The 25,888-nt window shown below is 41.4% G+C and overlaps 1 long non-coding RNA gene across 2 annotated transcripts; it reads left to right on the top strand.

Annotated features, from left to right (window-relative positions):
- The first annotated feature begins 15,624 nt into the window (after positions 1-15,624).
- On the top strand, positions 15,625-21,092 carry LOC106096942 (uncharacterized). Of its 2 annotated transcripts, XR_001223288.3 has the most exons (4): positions 15,625-15,713; positions 17,201-17,647; positions 20,784-20,900; positions 20,977-21,092. It is a non-coding gene; the product is annotated as an uncharacterized LOC106096942 (long non-coding RNA). The 2 variants fall into 2 exon arrangements; XR_003219440.1 differs by lacking the exons at positions 15,625-15,713; positions 17,201-17,647 and adding an exon at positions 19,185-19,625.
- The last annotated feature ends 4,796 nt before the right edge of the window (positions 21,093-25,888 follow it).

Below are 25,888 nucleotides of genomic sequence, written 5' to 3'. Positions count from 1 at the left end.
GGGCAGCAGTGTGGCAGGTGACATGTATCAGCCATCTGGCATCTGGCCACTGAGTGGCGTGTGGTGATGACGTAGCAGGCAGCAGGTGTCCAGCTTCTGGCATCAGGTGACATTGTGGCAGGCATCAGCTGTTTGGTGGCTGGTGTTGGCGTGGCGGAAAGCAGATTCCCAGCATCTGGCATCTGGCAGGCAGCAGGTGTCTGGCGATGGTGTGGCAAGCACCAGGGGTCTGGCTTCCAGGATTTGGCATCCAACAGTTTTCTGGCAGGTGTCAAGTGTCCTGCGTGGCAGGCAGCAGGTGTCTGAGCTGCAGAAAAAAACTAAATGAAAAAGGAATTCATCATCTTTACAAATTTGCATGCATAAAATTCACTAGATTACTTTTCTGGACTAGTGGAGGGTGGATTAAAGTCCTCAGCAGTGAGAGCTGGTGGTAGGTGTGAGCTGGAATTAGATGTCCAGCTCTGGGAAATAAGCCGTTCTGCAGTGTGTTTCTGTGGAACTTGGTGGCTCTGTGTTTTTTTCCAAAATGGGGACAAACAAACTTTGATGTGTTTTATCCTTGCCTTCTAGACCTATGGCATTTTTTGCATCGGTCAATGTTTGTCTCCGGACTATGGAGGACATAGGGAGAACCCACATAGGCACAGGTAAAACATGCAAAGACCACACGGAAAGTCCCCAGATGTCTGCCAGTTTGAAAATAAAAATGTTAGATTTGACACCACAGAGCATGTTATAAAGTGCACATTATCACACACACACAACTTAAAAAAATGCCTGTGCATCACTATGCATGCTAAAACCAATTAATCCATCATGTCATTGGGACAAATTTATGGAAAAACCGCAGTCCTTAAACTTTACTCTTAGCGATCCCTAGTTGTGTATTCTGTGTCTGCTGATGAGGGGTTTGGGTCCACTTGTCTCAGTCACCTATAGGATGAAATAGGAAAACTCTGTCAATCACATGTTATGATCTTTACAATCACCAGATCTTGACCCAGGTGAAAAACAATGGGAGATTTTAGACTTACAAGTTATCCCTTAAAGTTAGGAATAACTGGTGTTCCATCCTCCAAAACACTGTCTGATACTTGGAGAATCAGCAAATGATAACTCACTGACACTAAATCTTGGTTTTTCCTTTAATTGCCACCCATCTGCATGTCCTGCTTGGTGTAAATAACACAGAGACAGCATTCCACCCCTTCTTACTAATAGAAACGTATAGAAACGTTTATACAGCATTAATGTCGAAGTATAGACATTAGCTGAGTTTATTGTAATGATCCTTTTCTTGTACAGGGTAAAGTTCAGAAGGTAATTGATAGCAGCTGATCTTTGTGTCCCTCACACTTCAGACAAAGAAATCACGTGTTTGCTGCTCAAGACCAGACTGTCTGAAGACACGGTCTTTGTCTTCTTTGTCTTCTTTATTGTAATGTTCAGACAAAACAGGAGGAATAAAGGAAGAAAAACAAACATACATGCATTTTAGGAAATAGTCAGTATAATCACCTAGCTGTTGAGACTGGATATCAGGGCATGGAATGTCAACTCTTTGGCGAGAAGGAGCTGGAGTTGTTATGAGGTTGAGAGATACCAACTAGATATAGTGGGATTCACCTCAACACACAGCTTGGGCCCTGGATCCAGTCTCATGGATCCATATTATCTATTTTGCTGTTGTCGGCTAGGCCGGAAGTATCAGTGCCAGAGACTCCAGCATAATCCACAAAATTATCAACAAGGCTGGAGCCATCACTGGCCAGACTTTGGAGCCATTTGAGTCAGTGGGGGACAGGAGGTCACTGAAAAAAATGCTTTTTTGCTCTCCTTTTCCCTCAAACCGATTCAAACTCGCTGCCATAAAGAACATTTCAGGATATAATTCTTTATGTTCTACATAAAACTCTATAACTTTTCATTCTGGACAGGTGAACACACCTGTCGGGCATATGAATCCACATATATTTCCATTATACTTTCATGCAGCTGTTTTTCTTAAATTTATGGTGTACATATTAGTTATTAATGAAATTCACAGTTCCCTCTTGTTGTGCATATATATTTTTGCAGTCTCTCATAGTATAAGGCCCTTACTAAGTGCCTGTGACCCTTTTTCTTTAACTTCATTTATTTTGGGCTATTGTACTATTTTTATTTTGTCCCTTCTGGGATCAAAAAAGGAACTTACCTCCCAGTCCAGGGAGGTCCCGGTCCATGTGTACATCATCATCATTGAAGAAGTGGCTTTAGACTGTAGGTGTAAATAGATGAAAGAGCTGTGGCCTGTGATTTGCTTAGCCAGAGATTGTTTGGTTTCCCCGATGTATACTTCACAAGAGTCCTCTTGACACTTAACCAAGAACATTTTATGTTGCTCTGTTTGTGCTAGTAGACCAGATCTATGGCCTGAACTAATTTTTGGCATGAGTGATGAAAATACTACTACTACTGTACTACTATGCCAGTACAAATAAACAGCATGTAAAATGGCAGAGTACAGGAACCACCTGATTCATCCTCAGATAAAGAAAGAACAAGATTACACCTAAAAGGCTTCAAGGGAAATCATCTGTTAAGGGCCAATGAGTTATCAAAAAAAGATTCTGGGCATGTGCCCAGGGACCATGTCCCATCCAAAAGGCAAACAGGGGAAAATAACATGACTTTTATTCAGTCAAACTTTAGCTCTCAAAAACAACAAACTATCAAAACATTGATATATATGTTTTATCATATCAAAATATATTGTGGTTGTACAACACTCAATTCGTAGAAGATACTGTTTTCTACTTCTATGAAAAAAGGAAGGACATGCCCAGGAAACTGAGTTACTTCAGCTGATTTCCTTTGGTTAACCTAGTTGCTGTAGCTGAAGGTATAGCAAGTCCCTCAAGCTCAGGTCCTCTACCACAGGACTGCAAGTTTGAAAGTCTTGTGCCGTATCTTAGCTGTATATAGGACAAGACTGTTCAGGATGTCTCTGTCAAGTACCTGGAATCTGCTTGTGCCTGGAGTCCGCTTGAGCCCCTCTTCCACTTTGGAAATTACAGCTCATAATGCTTCTATAACCACTGGGACCACTTTGGGCCACGTCTGCTCCAGTTGTTACTTTAATTCCTGATAATTCTCTATTGTCCCATGCTCCTTCTTCCTGTTGCTATCCACTGGCATTGGCACATCTTGTCAACCACCATTACGTTTGGTTCGTTGGCGAGCAGCTGCTTGCCTCTCTGGAACTCAGTCCCACATGACCTTAGCCCTGGTTTTCTGAACCCCCTTTGGTGCTGTCTCCAGTCAGGGCTACTCCCAAAGTCAAGAGTACTGTGGCCCACTTAATAAAACAGTACTCAATCTGAGCATTCAAAGTGCTTCACATAACTTGTACATTCACCCATTCCCACGAGCACTTTTTTCTAAGCTGTTTCTAAGTATCTTGCCCAAGGATATTTGGCATGCAGTGGTAGCTCGGGTGGTAGAGCACTTAAAGAAGCACTTAAATGCTTCTTTAAGTGCTTGATGATCTGGTGAACTGCCTCTATGTCAGTGGTTTTCAAAGTTTGTGGCACACCCCACTAGTGGGGCTCAGAATTCTGACAGGTGGAGCGCAAGTTAGCTGGCAGAAAGGTCATGCAGAACTAATGCTTAGCATTGGAATCACTTTTTCGTCAGAACAAAGAAATTCGTGGCAGTTATGTGAATAATATGTGCATCCGCTGAAAAGGTGCAGCCCAGTGTGTAACGCAACAGCCGCAATAAAGAAGTGTACTGAAAAGTGCGAACATGTGGTCGGGTCTGTCGTGCATCATTTGCAGTGGTGCCGAAACTCAGGATTGGGGCACTGGTTTCGGCCCAACCGAGGTTTCGACCCAACCGCATGTTCACACTTTACTGCGGCTGCCAACTTACGCAGCTTTTCAGCTACAGCCTACACACATCAACAACAACAACAAAAGAACCCAGTTCATTCTGTTTTAAGCCGGCGAGGTGTGATTGGGGATTGTGTTCAGGTGCATCCGTCCCCTCTGCACCCGTGCCGCAGACCACACCCCGCTACAGCTCTGCAGTGAAAAACAGGCTCACTGTAGCCACAAAGAGTGAATAGTACTGTCACTAAATTATATATTTTTAATCTCTGTTCACAAGTTTCTGGATTTCTTTTTTTTATAAGACTAAGACTGAACTTTATTTTTCCATGTTTGGAAATGTTCACATTGTGTTTAACTTGTTGCTTTTTTGAAGAAGTGGTGCAGACTAATGAAGCAGTCTAGTGACAAAAGTTACAAATAGTTGTTTAAAATGAAAGTTGTTTGTTTAAAACAAAAATTACTGAAGGATTCATTGTGAATGACTTTATCTAAATAAAGTTGCAGCTATTTTCTGTCATTGTTTTGTTTAGATGGCGCGGGAATGATGTAAAAAGTTTGAGAGGGAGCTGAGCTGGGCCCCACTAAAAGTTTGAACCTCAAATCGCCCCTGCTTGGCCTCCAGTAACACTGTGAGGAATCTTGTAGTTGTCTTCAACCAGGATATGTCCTTCAGTGGGCATATTAAACAAATACATAGGACTGCTTTGATTGATTGATTGATCATACTTTATTCATCCCGAGGGAAATTGGGTTAAGGCTGCCAGCCGTGCCAGCGCCGTCTTACCCATCCGACCATACATACATTACACAAACATCACATGGGGAAGACAGGTCAGAGGGGTATAACATGGAAAAGCACCACATGAGGAAAGATAAGGAGAAAACAATAACTCCCCCCAGACTGAGCTCCAACAGGGAGATCAGTTTGAGAACGGTGGATCATCAACAGATCTCCCTGTTGATGATCCACCGTCATCATCGGAAGGGAATAAGCGTCGAAGGCGTTTGGAGGGGGGAGGGGGGGATGAGTGTACATCTGCATGTGTATATATGTCTGTGTGCATGTGTGTGTATGTGTCCAGAGTTCAGCTGAGACAGTGTCTTTCGCCCTGCCAGGCTAAGTAAACAGTCTTACAGCCAACCCAGGTGGCCTTGCGTAGAATGGGAAGAACAGTCTCAACACAGTCGTTATCAGGGTGTTTTGTTCAGCTCCAGCCTTGAGACCGCAGCTGGCAGCGAAGGGGTATCCACATGAAGTGATGGTGGTTTTAACTTTGCTGCGAACAACTCATATGAATTTCAAAGCTGTTCTAACAGTCCAACACTGGTCACTCAATCTCCCGTTGGAGAGCCGCGAGCTTCTCCATGATGTTATCAGACTTACACTCCGTGATGTTGTCATTCTTGTGCTCAAAGAGCAGGTTCTGAGAACTCACGACCGCAGTGCACTTCCCAAGATGTGATCCAATTTGTGCTCAGAGGTGTTATTCCGAGCGAGCCCCTCCAGATGTAATCCAGTTTGCACTCAGAGGTCTTGTTCTGAGTATTCACGGCAGCCGTAAGCTTCTCCAAGATCTTATCCGTGCTGCACTCAATGAGCCCATTTTGAGAAACTCACGCCTTGTCCCATCGTTTCAATCCCAGCGGGCAGCGTTGTGGGGGTTTGAACAGCCGGTTCCGCTTCCTTAATTCTTCGATAAGCCAGGGCCAAGCCAGCTCCGATCAGCAAGAACCCTGTTATCATGGTTCCGCATAGGTAGATATCTTCAGCAGTCAGGCTCACCCGAGCCCAGACTTCTCGTTGAGAAAGGGGTGTCAATTGCATTCAGGGACCAGTTGATCAAATCCATAATTCCTCTTTTAGGTTTTAGAGAACAGACTGTGAGAGAGTGTTCCAGGGAAAAGTAATACAAAAAACACGAGACTAGATAAGGACACAAGAGGCTAAGCAGGGAAGCTAAGGGAGAGGAGAGGAGGAGGAAAAAAAGTGCGACCGCCTTCGCCGAGAGCAAGAGAAGTTGTTTCATTTATATAATATCTCTAAAATGAGAAACATCCTGTCTCAGAGTGATGCTGAAAATTAGTTCACAAATGTATTACTTCTGCATTGGACTACTGTAATTCATTATTATCAGGATGTCCGAAAATCATTGAAAAGCCTTCAGTTCATCAAAAATGCTGCAGCAAGAGTACTGACAGGGAGTAGAAACAAAAGAGCACATTTCTCCCAAATTTACTACTCTTCTTTGACACCCTTTGAAGTCCAGAATCGAATTTAAAATACCATCACATACAAGGTCTCAAATAATCAGCTCCTATATTATCTTTAAAACCTCATAGTACATTGTACCCCATTAGAGTACCATGCTCTTAGACTAGTGGTTTGCTCGTGGTTGCGGTTGATGTCTATATCTTAGCCATCAGTGATATCTCACTCAATTTTGGCATAGAGCTTGATGTCATCAATTTACAGGAGTTGGCTGATGTCACTCCACTCCTAAATCACTGCTGAATCTATATCTGTATTCACTCTTAGTGTTGAGATGGCTTTAGGAGGTTAAGTCCTTACAGAACAGCCACAGGGTCAGTGAATCATCTTGATATATTCCACACTTGATGGTGACTTGTGTCACTGCCTTCGAGTTGGCCTCCAGTGTTGTATTCCATAGTCCCACGGAGTTCCTGATTAATGTTATTGGCACACTATTAGCCTTATACAGGGCAAAGCACGCCAGTAACCATTTGTAGGGTATTGAGTTCTTGTAGTTGATGGTGATGCTCAGGTTGGTCTGCCTGGCCTTCCACCAGGAGCTGCTGCTTTAATGCTTTGCTGTTATTTTCAATGCCTTTCGGAGATGTGATCATGTTCATCTTGATTGCTACAGTGCAATGAGATGAGCTTCCATGTTGTGGAGAGGCAGGCAGTCGGCTGGGAGTTTGATAATGCTGTACTTTTGTGGGGATCCATCATGATTATGATGGTTCTGCCCTGTGTTAGCTAGTCTGCTGTTGGCAGCCCTCTTTGTGTCTCTAGGCAAACATGGTGTACCATTAACTTGTTCAGCCCTTCAGTCCTTCAGATCCAGCCAATAGGCCTGGATCATCAAGTCCTGGTTCTTAATTCAGGACACTAATTGTTGGATGTCTGCCTTTGTGATCTTAGGTGGTTCTTCCTCTGGGAGGTTGTTGTGGTCTTCTCTTAGGTCCACCAGCTGAAATGTGGGGGTATACAAGTGTGGCCTTAGTTTTTTTGTCAGAAAACTGCAGCAGTAAAGATATTTGGTTAAGTGTCTATAGTCTATAGACACTTGAAGTGACCGATTCACTACCCTGGCAGGCCAAACATTACTCCATCGTGACAACCAATCAGTGGACAGTCAGAACTACTCCAGGACAAAAGGTTTTTGGTTTTTTTGGGCTCTAGCCAAGACTACTTGAATCATCTATCCATGGAGAAAAAAATGGAGATATGAAGAAAAACTATGAATTTTGTAGACTTGTGATCCATATTCTGCCCCAGCAGCTTTATTTAAATCCCTGAAAATAGCAACGTCTCTCCCAGAGCTCCATTTCGGTTACATCTACATGTAACTTGTAGAGAATCCATCACCTAACACTGCTGCCAGGATGAAAGCTTTCAAAGTACGGACAGCTAGATGTATTTTCAGTCTGGATGGGTGAAATAATGGCGCTGTGTGGGAGGTGAAGAACAAGAAATTGCTTATCATTAAAGCAAAGTTAAGGGCTACATATCTAGCTTAAACCAACTACCACACACAAATCTTATCTTTTGTTGACTTGGACTTCAACCAGAAAAGTTCCAGTAGTATTAATTTATTACTTTAATGTCATGTCATAAGAGTTGAGTATTTTTACACTGCAAATAATTCCTAGAGTTTAAAGAAGCTGCCACTGACAGAAGGGGTTATTGCGCAATTTGACCTGTAAGGCAGGATCGGGTGAGGTGTGTTCACATGTTGGTGCTGTACTCTGGGTCCTTCTGGTAGCTGCAAATAAATGTTGATGAGTGAATCTGATAGCAGAGCAACTATGTGACATTTTGACTAAGTTAATCTCAAAGACATTCAGAGGATGGTTTGAGGGCAAAAGACCCGACAGGTGGGCGTGTCCCAGAAGCTCTGACATCACGTGCAAACTATGGATAAAGTCCCACAGACATATTGAACATTGTATACATTAGATTGCTTGCCAGTCTTAATCCAAATTCTGTACAGCTATGACAGAACACCTGTGTGTGTGTAGTAAACTAGTAAAGTTGGGAATAACTATATAAATAAAAATAGCATCACCTTCTGCTGGGCCAGCTCATTCATCACAAGCAATATTTCAAAATGTCCACAAGAGGTCCCTGTAGACCATAAACTGGCATCCACAGGACATGGCCTACAAGGCTGTGCTGAGTGCATGCATGGCCACTGATGCAAAGGAGCTTTGGGTCTACTTGATTATTGTATATTGAGGTTCTGAGGCTAAATCAAAACAGGGAAATTTGCAAACCCTTCGGCACTTCAGTAAACTGACGAACATCCTTCAGGATTTCCCTGACTGTGGCTTCCAGCCTTCTCCTCTACAGGGGCTTCGTCTATATGCATCTTTGATCTTATATGTAATTGCTTCTGGGATTACTGTGGCAGTGGCCTGTATGAGCTGATTGGTTTCAGTGATCCTGGTAGTTGGGATGGTTGGCCAGGATGGCTCATGATATTTATAATGGTCACTGTTGTTCCCACTGTGCTGTAGCCTCAGGATCTCTAGCTTAGATAGTAGTTTCAACTGATGTTGCTGAGCTAAAAGGATGCTTCTTGGCCATTTTGGATGTTCGGTTTCTACTCATCTATAGTTCCCACATATATAACCTCTCTTATTGGGTTGGCTGGCATAGTAGCATTTAATCAACTTCATATTATCAGTCCTTGTACATGTATGTCTTGTTCCAGTAGTTGACCCAACCAAAACACCTGACACAGAATTTGTTAAGCCTGGCCTATTGTTCCGAAGACAGAAATGATGCTGCTACACTTTCCAGGTGTATATTTTTTAAATGCTTGAGTAAATAAAGTAAAATAAATTAAATCTACCTGCCTTTATTTGTAGTCAGATAAGCCCTCTTATGTGTTTAGTTAAGTACTTACATGGTTACTGTAGTGGTGTCACCAGCGAGGTCTACTATTGAAAGAATCGAAGCACCATTGTGGTTTACTGTCATTCAGAGCTGCACGATGTGCAAATGGGAGTAAATCATCAGTAAATCTGCTGGCTGGTATGTTAAGGTCAATGGGGATAAAAGGCGTGATGTTAGGCTGTGCAGTACTGAGTCTTTCAGAACACTAACAAAGGTATCAATACTCATGCTGTGCTAATCCATCATCTCACCCTAATAGGACAAATTAATGGAAAACTCATTGACATGTTCGGCAGTCATCAAAACACTAATTGAGGCAACATTTGGATGAAAGCAAACTTCATATTGGTTTTTCATCTTAAAGTCCTCCTTGATTGTAATACTTCTGAATTTCTGACAACCATCTTTTGCCACTGTGGTTACTTCACGTGGTATAATAATAGTCACTGCAAAACAGCTTAATCACAGCCACAGCCATTCCACACACTGCCTCAAGTGTCATTTTTAATGCAACTTGAGTACGCCACAGCAGTACCTTAACACTCTGGTTACTGTAATAATTTGCTGTACAGCAGTGAAGGTGAAGGCATGCTACACTAGATGGCAGTAAAAGCTGCAGGAATTCTTGCTATGAGAGGATGTTCAAAAAAACTTGACATCTTAAACCCCCCCCACAAAATCTGCTCATGTTCTAAAGGAAGATAAAAATAATGCATTGTGCACAGAATCAAGAGTGACAACAATTGCAAAATATTGAAAATAGGTCTGCGGAAATACTTGTACTTGATTGCAATAAAATATATGATGCATTCTGTAGATACACTAGAAAAGAAAATAGCTTCATATAATAGTTATAAACCCATATAAAATATAAACCCATGCTTGTGGAACTATCTTGTGTATACGCTGAAAGTTAATGTCTCAAAAGTGTTTCACTTTTAAGCTGACAAGCAGACACTCTCTTCCTTGTTGCAACAACTCTAGCCCTTAGCAGTGTTGAAACATCCTGTGGTTAAACAGCCATTGCCCACATATTAAAACAATAACTGAAGGGTGTAAATTCTCTTCACAGTATCTATGCTAAACACAATCCAAAGAAGGAGGCTTCAAATCACTGAAAATGAGAATTACCTGAATTTAATGAATTAAGCACAATGAAATGCACAAAGCACTCTGCTGAATCCTTTTTCTTACCATAAAAGGACCATAAAAGGGCAGTTTACAGGACAGCTGTAAACTGCCGTTGAAAGATCAGCTGGTAGGTGGAAAGTGTTCACATTTACCCTCTGCTGTGACTCATTCACAAAAATGTTAAAAGAGACACAATCATCTCCAATAGGTTATCTTAGGCCTAATAAATATTTCCAGAGGGGAAAAGAAGGTGTAAATGTCATGACAGTCTCTCGCTACAGCTATGAGAACTATATTTGTGACAAAATTATATTCATATGCCCACTCTCTATGTAAACTGAGCATATGACAAAATGTGACGTGTGTTTTGAACTGTGAACTGCACTTCAGCTGGGACAAAGTTAAGAGCTGCTTGTGTGTGTCAACACGGCTTTTGTTCTGTGGTCTTGATGACCTTCACCTGATTTGGCTGTTGCATTCTGCTAGACCCTTGGTCTATGGAGGTCTATCTACAAAATTATGTTTACACCCTTTACTATGAGCTTCAATTTGTCTCAGTGTGTCTTTCGAGTACGCTCTTCTGTATGCCTGTTGTCACTTGACAGTGCTGTTCAGTTTGCTGTGTGCGCAACTACATTCGGGAGGCTGAGGAGGCTGAGGAAATTTGGTATGTCGGCCAAGATCCTCAGCAGGTTCTACAGCTGCATTGTGGAGAGCACACTGACCAGCTGCATCACTGCATGGTACGGCAGCACTACTGCTATGGACTGCAAACGCCTGCAGAGAGTGATAACAACTGCGGAGAAGATGATCAGGACTCTGCTGCCCTCTCTGCGGAGCACACTCAAACATTAAATTAATGTGACACGTAGGGTAACATGTTCAGAGGGGAAGACGCATGTCAAGATAACAGATTCACAAAGAGAAATGATTTTTCTTCTATTTTTCTACTACAAAGCTTGTCAGAATTGTTGATGTGAGTTGAGTTATTCACACCGTGGGACTCACTGGGCCGTCATTGATTATAGTGTAGTATAGTGTAGTTAGGTACTCAATTCTAATTAAAACTGGAGTTACGTTACCTTCTAAAAAGAACCTTAGCAAAGGTCCAACCAGGAAGAGTGCTAGCTATTTATGCTCTTGTATTAACTCTTTCTATCAGCTGACTGAGAGCAGTCCTTCCTCTGTGAAACCAACCAGATTTAGCAAAATTAAAAAAACCCTGACTTTGAGCCAAACATTTTATTGCTTTATTTGAACCTTTTCATTTCTCTAGCGATGTCATTGATGTCTACCATTTCAAAATCCGACTGTTGCACCTCCCATTCACCACATTCATTTCCACTTCTCATCAAAAGCAATGTCTATGGGTCTAGAGTCTAGACGCCACTGTGGGGGTGGGGGTTGAGGTGAGGGGGATCTTCCTGAAAAGCTAAAAGTCTCACTGCCTTCATAAAAGGATGATGCCATAGTGGATGGTCTAACAGGTCTATACACCCTGTTTTACACATTTTTCAAATTTAACTTTTTGTGTACTATAATCTGTTCATTCTTAGTGTAATGTATTTTCACAGTCAAAATGAGAATATTTGTAGTTATTCCGAGTCCCACTAAGTATTCTGAGAGGGGTTTGTAATGTACACAGGGCATCCACATTAACACAGTGAGACAGACAGGTCCTCTGCAGATTCTGTATACAGAATATATAGAGGGCATGGAAGTATACTCTGCGTATGTATATGTGACACATTTGAGTGTATTAATGTGTAATAATATACTGCTTAGCACCTGCCTAGGCTTGAGCATGTCATACAGTTCATAAGAACACATAAAACTGAGCAAGACATTGTAAGAGCTGAGCTGAAATGATCGATGTGCAATGCAATGCTGATTATTCTGAGATATGAATACAGTGAATTTGTAAAGTTCTCAATAATAAGGGTCACATCATTGCAAAGAGTGACACACATAACACACATTGACATAAAAAGAAAAACAGTTAAAACTTCTTCCATCAATCTTCTTCTGCTTATCCAGGGCCGGGTTGCAGGGGCAGCAGCCTAAGCAGAGAAGCCCAGACCTCCCTCTCCCCGGCCACCTCCTCCAGCTTGTCCAAGGAAACATCAAGAACATCAAGGCTTTCCAAGCCAGCCAAGGGATATAATCTCTCCAGCGTGTCCTGGGCCTCCTCCGGGTGGGACGTGCCCGGAACACCTCACCCAGGAGGCATCCTTGTCAGATGCCCGAAGCACCTCAACTGGCTCCTTTCGATGTGGAGGAGCAGCGGCTCTACTTTGAGTGCCTCCCTGATGGCCAAACAAACTTCTCACCCTATCTCTAAGGGAGAGGCCAGCCATCCTTCAGATGAAGCTCATTTCCGCCGCTTGAATCCGCGATTTCATTCTTTCGGTCACTACCCACAGCTCGTGACCATAGGGATGTAGATCGACCAGTAAATTGAGAGCTTCGCTTTTACAGTCAGCTCTCTCTTCACCACAACGGACCAGTGCAGTGTCCGCATCACTGCAGCCGCAGGACCAATCCTTCTGTCGATCCCTCACTCATGAACAAGACACCGAGATACCTAAACTGCTCCACTTGGGCCAGGAACTCGTCCCTGACCCAGAGTGGGCACTCCACACTTTTCCCTCTGAGGCTCATGGCCTGAGATTTGGAGGTGCTGATTCTCATTCCCACCGCTTCACACTTGGCTGCGAACCGTTCCAGTGCAAGCTGGAGGCCAAACTATAAGAAGAAATACAGAATTACTATATACGATATATAAAGATGGAAGAATTAGGGATATATGGGTATAACATGTATGTTGCATGGCATGTGTAATGTTAATGATATGAAGGTATGTAAGTCAAAACTATGACTGCTGCAGCACAAAAATCACACTGAGGATCTGTTAAATGATCTAAACCTGACTGAGAACAACTTACCTATGCAATCTCTCTCAGTGATACATAGGTTATGTATATGAATTAGGAGCTGTGTTTGCTATTTTGTTTCAAGTTAATCCAGGAAGACCTGAGGTAAGAGAAACAGTAGTTGGCAGGCTGAACATTGCAAACACATTGCACAGGGCAATATCTTATAACTTAGAAGGCGATCTTGTAACTGACAGGATGATGTCAGTTACAAGATTGAAGACTTAGTGGTTTGTGGCTAAAGGTCTTCCTGTTTGTCATCACACTGACAGGCCAGAGGGGAGGACTAGGACACTTCAGTTTGGTAGACTGTAAACTACCTTTTACCAAACGTATTCATAAAGACTATAAATAAGAGTCTTTAGGAATACAAGAAGAAACAACTTCCATTTGTTGTCACTTAACAGTAGGAAGTGTGTATTGTTGTTTAATGTTCATGAAAGTTCCCCAATAGCGCTACAGTATCAAGGGGACTCATATACAGACTATCTTGAACTTTACTGCACTATGATTGTATGCTATGGAATTTACTCTTCACCTTATGTTGTACTACACTTTTTGTTCAAAGTAATGTACAGTAATGTAAACTTGCTGGATTTTCAATTCAATTCAGTTTTATTTATATAGTGCCAAATCACAACAACAGTTGCCTCAAGGTGCTTTATATTGTAAGCTAAATCCTACAACACTACAAAGATAACAAAGAAAACCCCAACAATCATGGGAACCCCTATGAGCAAGCGCTTTGGCGACAGTGGGAAGGAAAAACTCTTTTAAACAGGAAGAAACCTCCAGCAGAAGTAGGGTCAGTAACATTGCACTCTCTGTGTTTCCAGTTTTTGCACCTTTGGATCAACATTAACTTGCCTCTGTTAAGAACCAGATTTCCTCTGATGCTGGTCCTCCTTCCTGTCTCACTGCATGCCAGAAACTTATCTGCCAGCAACTGTTTCTCGTACCTCAGGTCTTCGTGGAATAAGTCTGAAATCTCATCTGCCTGCCCTGCTGGTTGCTGCAACATACCTTTGGTCTGGAAATGGAAAGGAAAGGTCAAACATCTCGTTCTACAAGTTCCATCTCTCAGCCATTCAGTAGGTGAACAACCCCTCTCGATGGCCTTGTGTCTCACTGCTAAAAAATAAGCAAACCTTCTTTCACTCCTTTTGCAATCATACTTATCTTCAACCTGAGCTCTGGAAGTAACTCATCTTCTCCCGCTATTGCAGTGGGTCCCGCTCCTGTGACGTTCTTTCTCTGCTACTCCTTGACCTTAGTGATCCCTGTGTTAAATAAAGTTTTGTCTAAAAAGCTGGGTTTTGAGTCTGCTTTTGGGCAATGCCTTTGCACACTGGCCACTTGGCCTTGATGGGCTTCTGTTAAGTGCTGAAGATCAGGCTTTGGCAGCAAGACTCAGCTCAGCATATGCTCAGTTTTAAACATCACTCTGGGTTTGCATTAGCATTACCATCCCTCTCTTGTCCCTTCTCGCAGCAAAAATTAAAGTAATGTCCATGACTGCTGCTAAAAAATTCTTTCCTGCTCATTTTTGAGATTCTAAGAGACTGAGTTGGGTTTTTCTTTTTTTTTAGTTGATAAATGGACGAGAAAATGGCACAACAGGGATATATTTAATTAAATTCAGAAGTATGTTATATAGTGCCTTAATATTTTATTAAAGACAAGTAACATACAGTGGGAACAATTCTGGAAGTTTTAGTTTACCTTCTGTATTGATTGTGAACCAGCTATGCGATGTAGCCACAGGACAGCTAGCTTTGTCCTATGACCACAGCCTCTATAGGAAAGACACAAATTTAACATTAAAAAAATCCAGTATGAAAACCTCTCTTTAGATTTTAAATTTGCACTTCTCTGCATAAAGACTTATTGTACCAAATAATTGTGACACTTTCTTCACCATCAGGTCTCCAAGTAGAGTTTTATTTTCCCATGCACTCTGAATACCTGATGGGACAATGTACCCAGTTATTCATTGTGTTCGATATGTTTCCTGTGTACCTACATTGACTACCGTAAAGACTAATGAAAAGATTATACAGTTTAAATAAACTTACCGTAAATATGAGAAAAGCTGCGCAGAGTAAAACAGAAACAGTCTGGTAGTTATTTCGGTGCAAAGTGTTTTCAACATGTGTTTGAAATATTAACAGTGAACGAACACTTTAAATATACTAAAGAACACAATCCTACCTAAGCGCTAAATACAGCGCCATATAGCTGTCTGATGTTTTAACTAATACTCATTAAAGAACAGTTTTAATAGTGTTGGCTTTTGTATTACATTTTCTAGCCTGTGACTTTTAATCTAATGCTCTGGCGAATCTTTTCTTTTCATGTGTTTGAGTTCTGGCAACACTGACAATATTTTCTTATGTACTGAATTTTGCAGAACAAAATATTAATTTGATTGAGTAAAGGAAATGACTTAACTGTTTAAAAAAAAAACAAATTACATCTTGGCGTAGTGGGGGTGGGGAACAAAGGTGATATCTGTGACTCTCAAGGGAAGCTGTCACAAGTATCAGTATTCAACAGTGAATTGTATGAGGATGAGTCTTCTGCAGAGCAGTCTGCTACTTTTGTCCCTCCGTGTGCTCTCATCTTGGTGTAAGTAAAAACACCAATATTAATATAGAATTATGTGTACTTCTAAAGATGCAAAATTATATAATTTTTAAATTAACTTTGAGAAAATAAATTAAAAAATAAACCAAAGCTAAATTTTTGGGCATAATCAAAATCTAATGGGTACTAAGCTTTCATGGAATTCTCACACAACTTGAAAACTAAAGTTTCTAAAAGTACTCAGATTATAAGGAATTATTTTTTAGCATTCAAATTATTGTTGACTTTAATCATCCTACTTATAGTGCACAGGAACTGGACAAGATGAAAAGGGGGACCAGCTTAAACATAAAGCTTAATGAAAAGAGTGAAATATAAATATAGAGTTGAATGTAAGTGCTTTTATGCATTTTTAAGCCCATCGCTTTATGACAAATTTACAGTGCATGGCTAGTTCTGAGCAGGAAACTGAGTGAAGTTTAGTTGAATTCACATGAAGGAAGTGTTAAGTGACTGAACATATAGTGAACCACATTAAACAACTTATGGACATCAAACGACGGTTAAAAGGAGAGCGAATACATTTCTGACTTAAACTTTGAATGAAGAAGTTATATTGATTCAAGGTTTTTGAAACAATAGATGTAAAAGACAACCTAAAAGTTGTCAGGAAGCTGGGTCTGTGACCCAGCATTTTGAGTTTATTTTGTATGTTTCTTATGATGTAATACCGTAATGCTAAGTTCTAGTGTTATTATAAGTATGTCTTAGTTAGGTTTTGTTTAGTTAAAGTTTCATCCATGCTCCCTTGTTTATGTGTCGTTTTCTGTCTCTTGTCCTCTATGTATGGTTTTTAGTTATGCCTGTGCCTCGTTCCCCTTATCTGTTTCCGTGTTCCTCTCTTTGTGTATCATTCTGTCTCCCCAGTCTGTTATGTGTTTCATGTCTGCGTTTTCCATGTCATATTGTCAAGCTCCTGTTGTCATGTCTACGTCTCATTATGTTTCCTTTCCATTTTCACAGTCTGGTGTTCCATGTTCAGTGTGTTCAGTTTTGCTTCCCCTGTGGGATCATGCTCATTTGTGTCAGCTGTGTTTGCCAGGTGTTTCCACTTCTCTCATTACCCTTCTGTGTATTTAAGTCTTCTGTCTTCCTTTGTTCGTTGTCAAGTCGTCTGGTGTCTTTTGCACCATGTCTCCATGTATCCAGCTTCACGTTTAGGGTTTTTCATGTTTATTTTTAGTTTTCCCAGTTTAGGCTATTGTTTTTTCTCAGCTTGGTTCGCCTTGTGCATTGCTTTGTATTTCTCCATCAGCCATAATAAGCGGCTCGCTTTCAGTTAATATTAAGTTTGTTTCCATGATTTGATTTGCCTGGATTTAGGTCCTCTGTTCTCAACTCCACACAGTCTTCATCTGCTGCCCTTGACAAAAATTATTGTCATGTCATCTTTATTTCTATTGTGAAATCATTACTTTATATTATTTTTTAATAACTTACAATATTATGTTCCACTCTGTCTCTTACAGGTGTTTCACCAGGCACATTTGTTGTGACACACAGTGATGATGTTTTTGTCAGGGAAGGAGAGACAGTAAACATCACCTGCTGCTGGACAGGGACGTTTCAAAGATTTAGAGTGAACTGGCTTAAAAATCAAACAGTAATTAGGAGTGACTACTTTAATCATCCTAATGCGTCTCTGAAAAAGGAAGAGAAGAAATGTTCATCTTTGAATATCTCAAGTGTTAGAACAGAGGATTCAGGGACATACATCTGCAAGGTGACTGTGGAGATACCATCTTTATGTGAGGCTAAAGGAAATGGGACAGTTATCACAGTCAAGAAGATGGGAAGAAGTGGGACATTCGTCACGGTTAAAGCCAAAAAAAAGAAAGATAAAGGAAATCGAAGAACTTTCACAATTATGCCCAAAGTGAAGAAAGGTGACAACACAGATCAGCATATTGCTCGAGGTAGGTGGCAAATCACCAGAATGCTGACATAAATGTTTATGTAAGCCACTGGGTTGTCTAATAAAGGTTTACCGAGACATGATCAGGTCTTATGAGCTGTATTTGAAATGAGCAAACGTCATTTAAGAAAATATCGATTGTGTATCGAACGTTGTTAGTAATGTTTCACTAAGAATATATAAATGTACACTCACAAATCAACAGCGGTGTTATACATCTGCTCTCACATGATTAGCAAACCGTGCACTAGGATGATGGTGGTTCATAATCCCATATGCAAATGTCTGATTGTGTAGATTTTTAAAATGGCACAAAACTGCTGTGGAACAAAGCAAAAATTAAGTTCATATTTTGTCAAGTTGTGAAGAGGCAGTGTTGGGGAATACATGTAGCGCCGTTACATATTTAAAATACAAAATATGAGTAACTGTATTCAGTTGCAGTTATCGTTTTAAAAGGTGGTATTCAGAGTACAGTTACTTTGTTAACCTAAATGGATTCTTTTCCTGTTTCATATGTTAGGCTGTGGCCTCTATATTTTTGGTAATTCTACACCGGTGGAAACCCAAACAAAACACGCATTAAGAGGCTCAAATGCCTGTGTCTTAATCTCATGGCCCATGTCACCTCTACTTGCCGTGACGCCACATCGCTTGACGTGAGGAAATATTTTTCAAAATTATTTTTCAAAAAATTATTTAATATGAAGGCAATAGGCAGTGTTACAGGCATCACCCTAAAGAATGTAGCCTCATGGGCAGTGTAGTCCGTGCTGCAGGGAGAATGGACTGCCATACCCGTTATGTGTCTGTGAGCGTGAGGGAGGGAGAAAAAGGAGAGTTGAAAAGTACGAGTTGTCACCCATCAGAAACAGGAGATGGAAGCATATAAATATAATAATAACCACTGCAGCCAAAAAGAGTACCTGACAAGCCCAGCTGGAAGTAAGTTATAAAGACTCGACTGTACACTGTGTTCGTGTTTTCCTCCGAAACAATAAGTTCAGTTGGAGCAGCCAGACAACAAATTAAAGCTAGTTTTCGGCTACGAGCCCAACACGGAACCCGACGTATTAGCCAGAGGTCCCTTTACTACAGCTTGGAGCCGCGGACCTGTTTTATATATGCGCAGAATAGTTTTCTATACCAGATCGCTGCAAAAAGTGCAGCCTTACCTAATGTCCACCCTACTGTTACTCATTTTATATTAAGATTTAAAAATCTAGTTGGTATTGGTATGGCGAGTAACCTTCAGTAATAGTAATAAATCACACAGCAATAGTATATTCATGTAGTTGTAAAAGGCATGATAATATATTAAGTAATCCAAAGTATTCAGAATATGTTACTCTCATTGAGTAACGTAACAGAATACGTTACAAAATACATTTTGGGGCATGTATTCTGTAATCTGTAGTGGGATACATTTTAAAAGTAACCTTCCCAACACTATGAAGAGGTGAGTGGTATGGACCCAAAATGCACAGGAGTGGATATAGTGAACAAAGGACAAGCCCTTTATTTGGCCAACAAGTAAATAAAAAAATATAAAAAATATAAAAGGGGTGTCAAATGTACGGCCTGCAGGGCACATCCGGCCTGGGACATAATTTCATATTTCTGTTATTAAAGATCCGTCGTTATGTGGGAGCTAATCTTCAGCCTTGCTGAGCAACCGTGCATGCGGGGGTAGGACTTTATTTTAATGGGCACACCATGCGGCCAATCACATGCGAAGGCAGAGATCACACCATAATGTGACAGAAGGAAGGGCAGCAGACATTCCTAAGACACAAAGAGACATGAGCCGGTGTTCCAGGTTAACTGGTTTTTATCTTAGCTGGTTAGATCTGTTTACACAGTCCACTCTCCGTGCAGCAGATGTTGGATTTTTTACGGAATCGTCTTCTCTGTCTGTCAGTGTCTCATGGAGTTTGACAAGATTAACGACCTCGATAAAGAAAGGTCTCCATCTCCAGGTCATGCAAATATAGACACGTATCAATATTATCCTCAGACAACAATGAAATTATGTTAAAAAAAAATTAAATCAGAAAGTCTTCCACGTGTCGTCGTGCCCGTGTCTTTCTGTAACATAAATAACAAGCCGAGATTTTCCTCACAACACTTCCGATGAGCTCGTCTGACCGTCGAGTTTACCTGCATACATCCTGTTCACCTGTCAGCTGTTTAAATCCTGCTGATTTAAGAAACACACCCACGTTACCTGGTGACGATCACAGTTTAATATGGGCAGCTGCTGATCAACATAACGTGACGTTGTAGGAATATTCTGCACAAAAAAAGGAAATGTATCTTTTTTCCTCAGTGTAGAGCTGCTGGAGCTCGTGCTTCCGCTCAGAGTGATTGATTGTTTCTCTTTTTCACTTTCTACTATAGACATTTCTGTTGTTTTTTTGTTTTCAAAAAACAAAACAACAACAACAGTCTGGGCAATGACGTTTTTAAGTCTCATGCTGACTGTTTTCTTCCTTTTCAACAGCAGCATTTTCTTCAGTATGTAGAAAAACTGTTAAATATGTAACTTCTTTACACTGACAGGAAGTAGAGTTTCACTAGTCCGGCCCACTTAAGTGGGCACCATATGGCCCGCAGTGTAAAAATGCGTTTGATACTCCTGCTCTAACTGAAACCTATACTGGGAGACTATACTAGAACATTAGGAATTGGGGACATTACGGTGACTAACGCTCTGACAAGGGATAAAGGGAGGCAATACATACACAAGCAGATGATGAGGGGAAGTGGACACATGGGAACACAACTGAACTGAACACACTAAATGATTCAAGGGGAAGTGAAACAGAACACGATGCAAACAAGACAAATGACTACCAACATAAAACAGGAAATAACACAGACAGCTAGGGAGACAGAACACAGGCAAACCAAACAGACATGTGGACAGAACCAGAGAGACAGGGATCACAAAAGGGAACCCACAACCAAGGAACAAAACTACAAACGTGGTTAACAAACTCAAAAGTGTGGGGAAAACCTACAACAAGTCATAAACCCACAAAACTCAAAACACTGGCATGGAGTTATCACTCCAGCCTGTGGACTGTGTATAACCTGTGTGCACTTGATCAGATGCCTCTGTCGATGAATTTCAGAAGCTCCAAAGGAAGAAGTATTCACTTATCTCATGAGGACTCTGCCTGTCCTCGCCTTGATCACAGCCTTCTTCTGGCTCTACTATGTAGGGAGCAAAGCTCAGCAGAACTCAAAAGGTACAATACAACACAAAGCTCCAGTGACAGTCAATTGGTTACACTGCATAATGACCGGTTGATTGTCATATTTCAGCTTCTTCTGGAAATAAACCAACTTCAAGTCAAAAACAAGAGCAAGACGAGGAGGAGGAAGAAAGAGATGGAAGAGCAGTAGAAGCAGCTAATGAATGTTAGATAAAAGTGTCTGATAATTAAATTTGATTACAAATAGAAGAACTTTATTCTTTTGTTACTGATCAATTAAGAGTATGTATAGTTTTATTCTTCATTCATTCAAAACGACAAATGTTGGCACAACAAAAAGTGACTGCACATGTAAATAGATTGAAAAGAATTTGTCGCTGTGAATAAAACCACAACACATGAGAATTAAAGTGGGTAGATGGTATCTGTGTGGAAGTATTGTGTCTGAGTAGTGGTATGTGACACTTGTCAGTTGACTGTTGATTCAGTGTGAAAGGATGAAGTTTCTCCTGTGCCCTCACATCTTGAAGTAAGTAAAAAAAAAACTTTTTGCTTTCAGATTTCTTCCTATTCTTTGTTTTCATGTTCAATTAAACTTCAGGTAATTCTGCCATTAAGCTACTAAAAATTATTTGAATAAAACTTTTCTGTGTTTTCTTGCACATGTTTTAACGGCACATTTGTTGTGACCCATACTCCAAATGTGTCTGTTCTACTGGAGAGAGAAGTCTGACAGAGTGAGTGTGAAGTAGCTAAATAAGACAGGAAATGGTAGACACCAGAATTATAAAGATGGTAATACAGATAAGCTTGTTGCTGGGGGTAGGTAACAAAATGTCCTGCCATACTTCATGTTGATACAGTCCCCTAATGGACTGTATGATATTATCTTGCTAGTAGTAAAAGTCCGAAAAGCTCCACTTGAAATGAGCAAAAACCCATAAAAATCTAGGTTGAGCACCTGATCCTGTTTACAGTTTTAGGATTAATGTATCTGTACAAAGTTATAGACCTGATCTCAAAGAAGTCTTCTTTAGCAGCTGAAGAAAATACAGTATTTAAGAGCTGCTACAGCCTGTGCAGCTATATCGGTCTCATCCATGCTTGTTGCCACTTTTATATTTTACTTTGCAGATCACATTAGCTAAGTCTACTAAAAACTGAACCACAGACTTCCTTCACCAGTAAGTATGAGAACTGATGGCTAGAGTCTGTAAGGTGTAAGCTTTAAGGTCCAGCCGATTGGAGCATTGGGGCTAGCAGTTGTTACAATCTAGCAGTGCCTTCTGATCGTGTTTTCATCTAACAAGAAGCAGTTCTTGTTACCTGGTAGTGTATAACTTGTGTTTACCTCATCAGATGAATTTCCCAGGTAGACATGTTCATGTCAGTCCTAAGACTCTACCTATCCTTACCCTCAGCACAGCTTTCCTCCACCTATGTAAGGAACAAAAAGCCACATAAGGCTGAAAAGAAGCTAGTTTTCAATATCAAAGTGTAAATGGAAAAATTATTTATTTATTTTCTTTAGCCTTCCATCTGTAGCACTAAATGTCTGTCCTTTAACTATTTGCTCAAAACAGTATGATTTTGCTGTTATGAAGAATTCAGCGAAGAGAAGGAAGAAAAGCTGTGGCTTTGAACTCTGCAAAAACTGATAAAGACGAGACTAACCTGAGCTTTGGGTGCCAATGTTTGGTGTGAATAATTTGACCACAGACGTGGGTGTCAGTTGTTAGTGTTGGTTCAGTGTGAAGGAATGAAGCTTTTATTAATGGGTCTGCTGTTTTCCTGTATATGCGTCCTCTCTTGGGGTAAGTTAAAAAAACCCTCGTGCATTTTCATTTCTCTACTTGTTTCAGAATTTTATAAATCATTTATAACAACTGGTAGTTCTGTCAGGTACTATTGAGCCTTAGTAGTGTTAAGGCTCAATTTCACAACTTATTTTTTTGTATTTCTTTGTAAAATATTGAACAATTTTACCTCTGTATGTCCAGTGTGATAAAGCTATTTGAAAAGTCCCATCGATAGAAACTTACACAAATTTCTAAAACAGCATGTTGTTTCAAGGTTTAGAAAAAGGAGTGAATGTACTTACTGTCTAAAATTAAACTTCCTGATAATAATTTCACATATTGCATATGGTGTTAAAGTCTTTGGCCACCCCTCATTTTCAAATATTCATCGAAATACACAATTAGAGAAATTCAGCTGTCGAGGCAATCCACACTGTTACAGTAATTTTGAGATTCATGCTCTAGGGAGGACAGTCTGTGACCTCCAGTATATGTTTTTCTATCCAGGTACTATTTTACTGTGTTTGCAGTGTGTTTGGAATCATTGTAATGCTGAAAAATGAAACTGTTTTCAGTCAGACACATTCCAGATGGTACTGCATGATGGATCGAAATCTGTTGGTACTTTTCTACATTTAGAATGATTATATACCATAATGATATGTCCTTTGCAAAGTTGTCTGTTATGTGTAGACATAACACTTGTGTCATTTTTGTGTTAAGTGTTCAAGGGATTCAAACGACAGTATTAAGTGCCTCAACAAAATAAAAGCTAAACAAAACAAAACAAATAGAAAAACAAACAACATTCAGCTGAAAGTGGCCAGATATGAGGACTGGACTGAAAGAAATTAAATGAAATTAAAAGAAAAGAAGAAAAACATTGAACTGTTCCTAAGACTGAGGCATGACTCGAGTGCTTTGCACAGTACTGCACAATGTTGTTTGTTTTTTGTTCTTTCTTTTCTGTGTCATTGTTTGCAGCTTTTCAGTCATCCAGGTCAAATCAAATCAAATCAAATCACTTTTATTGTCACGTCACATGTGCAGGTACACTGGTAAAGTACATGTGAGTGAAATTCTTGTGTGCGAGCTTCACAAGCAACAGAGTTGTGCAAAATACAATAACGTAAAAGAGTCCAGTCTGTCTTCCTATACTTCTGCCAATCTGGTGATTCTGCTGGCTGGGAGCCGGGAGGGAAGAGAGTTCAGCAGTCTCACAGCCTGGTGGATGAAGCTGTTGGTGAGCCTGGTAGTGCGGGAGCGGAGACTTCTGTATCTCTTTCCAGAGGGCAGGAGGCTGAACAGACAGTGCGCGGGGTGGGTTGCATCGTTGACAATTGTGATGGCTTTGCGGGTGAGGCGAGTGATGTAAATATCTTGCAGGGAGGGGAGTGGTACTCCAACTATCCTCTCAGCTGTTCTCACAATGCGTTGTAGAGCTTTCCTGTTATAGTCAGTGCAGCTACCGCCCCACACGGTGATGCAGCTAGAGAGGATACTTTCAATAGTTCCTCTGTAGAATGTGGTCAGGATGGGTGGTGGAGCACTTGCCCGCTTGAGTTTGCGCAGGAAGTAGAGGCGCTGTTGTGCTTTCTTGGCCAGTGATGCTGTGTTGGTGGTCCAGGAGAGGTCCTCACTGATGTGCACCCCCAGGAACTTGGTGCTGCTCACCCTCTCTACCGCAGCGCCGTCGATGGTCAATGGGGGGTGACAGGTGTGGCCTCTCTGGAAGTTGACAATAATCTCCTTGGTCTTACTAACATTTAGCAGGAGGTTGTTGTCTCTGCACCACGTGGACAGGAGCTCAACCTCTTTCCTGTAGTGGGTCTCATCGCCCTTGGTGATGAGCCCCACCACCGTTGTGTCGTCCGCAAACTTCACAAGGTGGTTGGAGCTGTAGGTTGGTGTGCAGTCATGTGTCAACAGGGTGAAGAGCAGAGGACTGAGCACACAGCCTTGTGGAGCCCCCGTACTCAGAGTGATGCTGTTTGAGACCTTGTTGCCCACATGCACCGCTTGAGGCCTCTGGCTGAGGAAATCCAGCAGCCAGTTGCAGAGGGAGGTGCTGAGGCCCAGTCTGTCCAGTTTACAGAGGAGTTGTTGTGGTATTATGGTGTTGAATGCTGTGCTAAAGTCTATGAACAGCATTCTCACATATGAATCTTTCTTGTCCAGATGAGTTAGGACTGGGTGGAGGGCAGAGCAGATTGCATCCTCTGTGGATCGTTTCGCTCTGTATGCGAACTGGTATGGGTCCAGGGTGGGAGGTAGGGTAGATTTGATGTGTGACATGACTAGTCGTTCAAAGCACTTCATAATAATAGGTGTCAGTGCCACGGGGCGGTAGTCATTGAAACAGGCTGGGGATGGTTTCTTTGGCACAGGTATGATGGTGGCAGTCTTGAAGCATGATGGGACAGTGGCTTGCCTCAGGGAGGTGTTAAAGATGTCTGTGAAGACATTCTTCAGCTCCTCTGCGCAGTCTTTCAGCACACTACTAGGGATGTTATCTGGACCCGCTGCTTTCCGGGCATTGATGGTGATGAGTGTCCTCTTCACGCTGGCAGCAGACAGGCACAGAGGCTGGTCGTGTGGAGGTGGTGGTGTTTTCTGTGGGCGTGTGTTGTTCTGTGCTTCGAATCGTGCAAAGAAGCTGTTCAGGTTGTTGAGCAGAGTGGTGTCGCTCTCACAGCTACGCGCTGCAGGCTTGTAGTCTGTAATAGCCTGGATGCCTTGCCATAGGCTTCGTGCGTCCTTGCTATCATTGAAGTGGAAGGTTATCTTGTGTGTGTAGTCCTGTTTCGCTTTCTTGATGCCACGGGACAGGTTGGCTCTCGCTGTTCTCAGGCCTATTTCATCCCCAGCTCTGAAGGCCTTGTCTCTGGCCTTCAGCAGCCTGTGGACATCTCCTGTTAGCCATGGCTTCCGGTTGGCTCGGGTTGTGATACTTTTCACTTGTGTTACATCATCAATGCATTTGGTGATGTATGAGCTCACCGTGTCTGTGTACTCCTCGATGTCTACGATGTTATTGTAGGTGGCTGCTTCCTTGAATATGTCCCAATCAGTTGACCCAAAGCAGTCTTGAAGAGCAGAGATGGCCTCCTGTGGCCACACTCTTACCTCTTTCTGTCATGGTCCTGAGTCTGCCGACTCAGTGTTTTGTGTTTCTTTATGCTTTTGTTTATTCTGATTATGTATTCCGTTATGATTTGCCAT

This window comes from Oreochromis niloticus, linkage group LG3, assembly GCF_001858045.2.
Source record: "Oreochromis niloticus isolate F11D_XX linkage group LG3, O_niloticus_UMD_NMBU, whole genome shotgun sequence".
NCBI lineage: Eukaryota > Metazoa > Chordata > Actinopteri > Cichliformes > Cichlidae > Oreochromis > Oreochromis niloticus.
The sequence above is the reverse complement of the archived record's forward strand: the minus strand, read 5'-3'. Positions and strand labels throughout refer to the sequence as shown.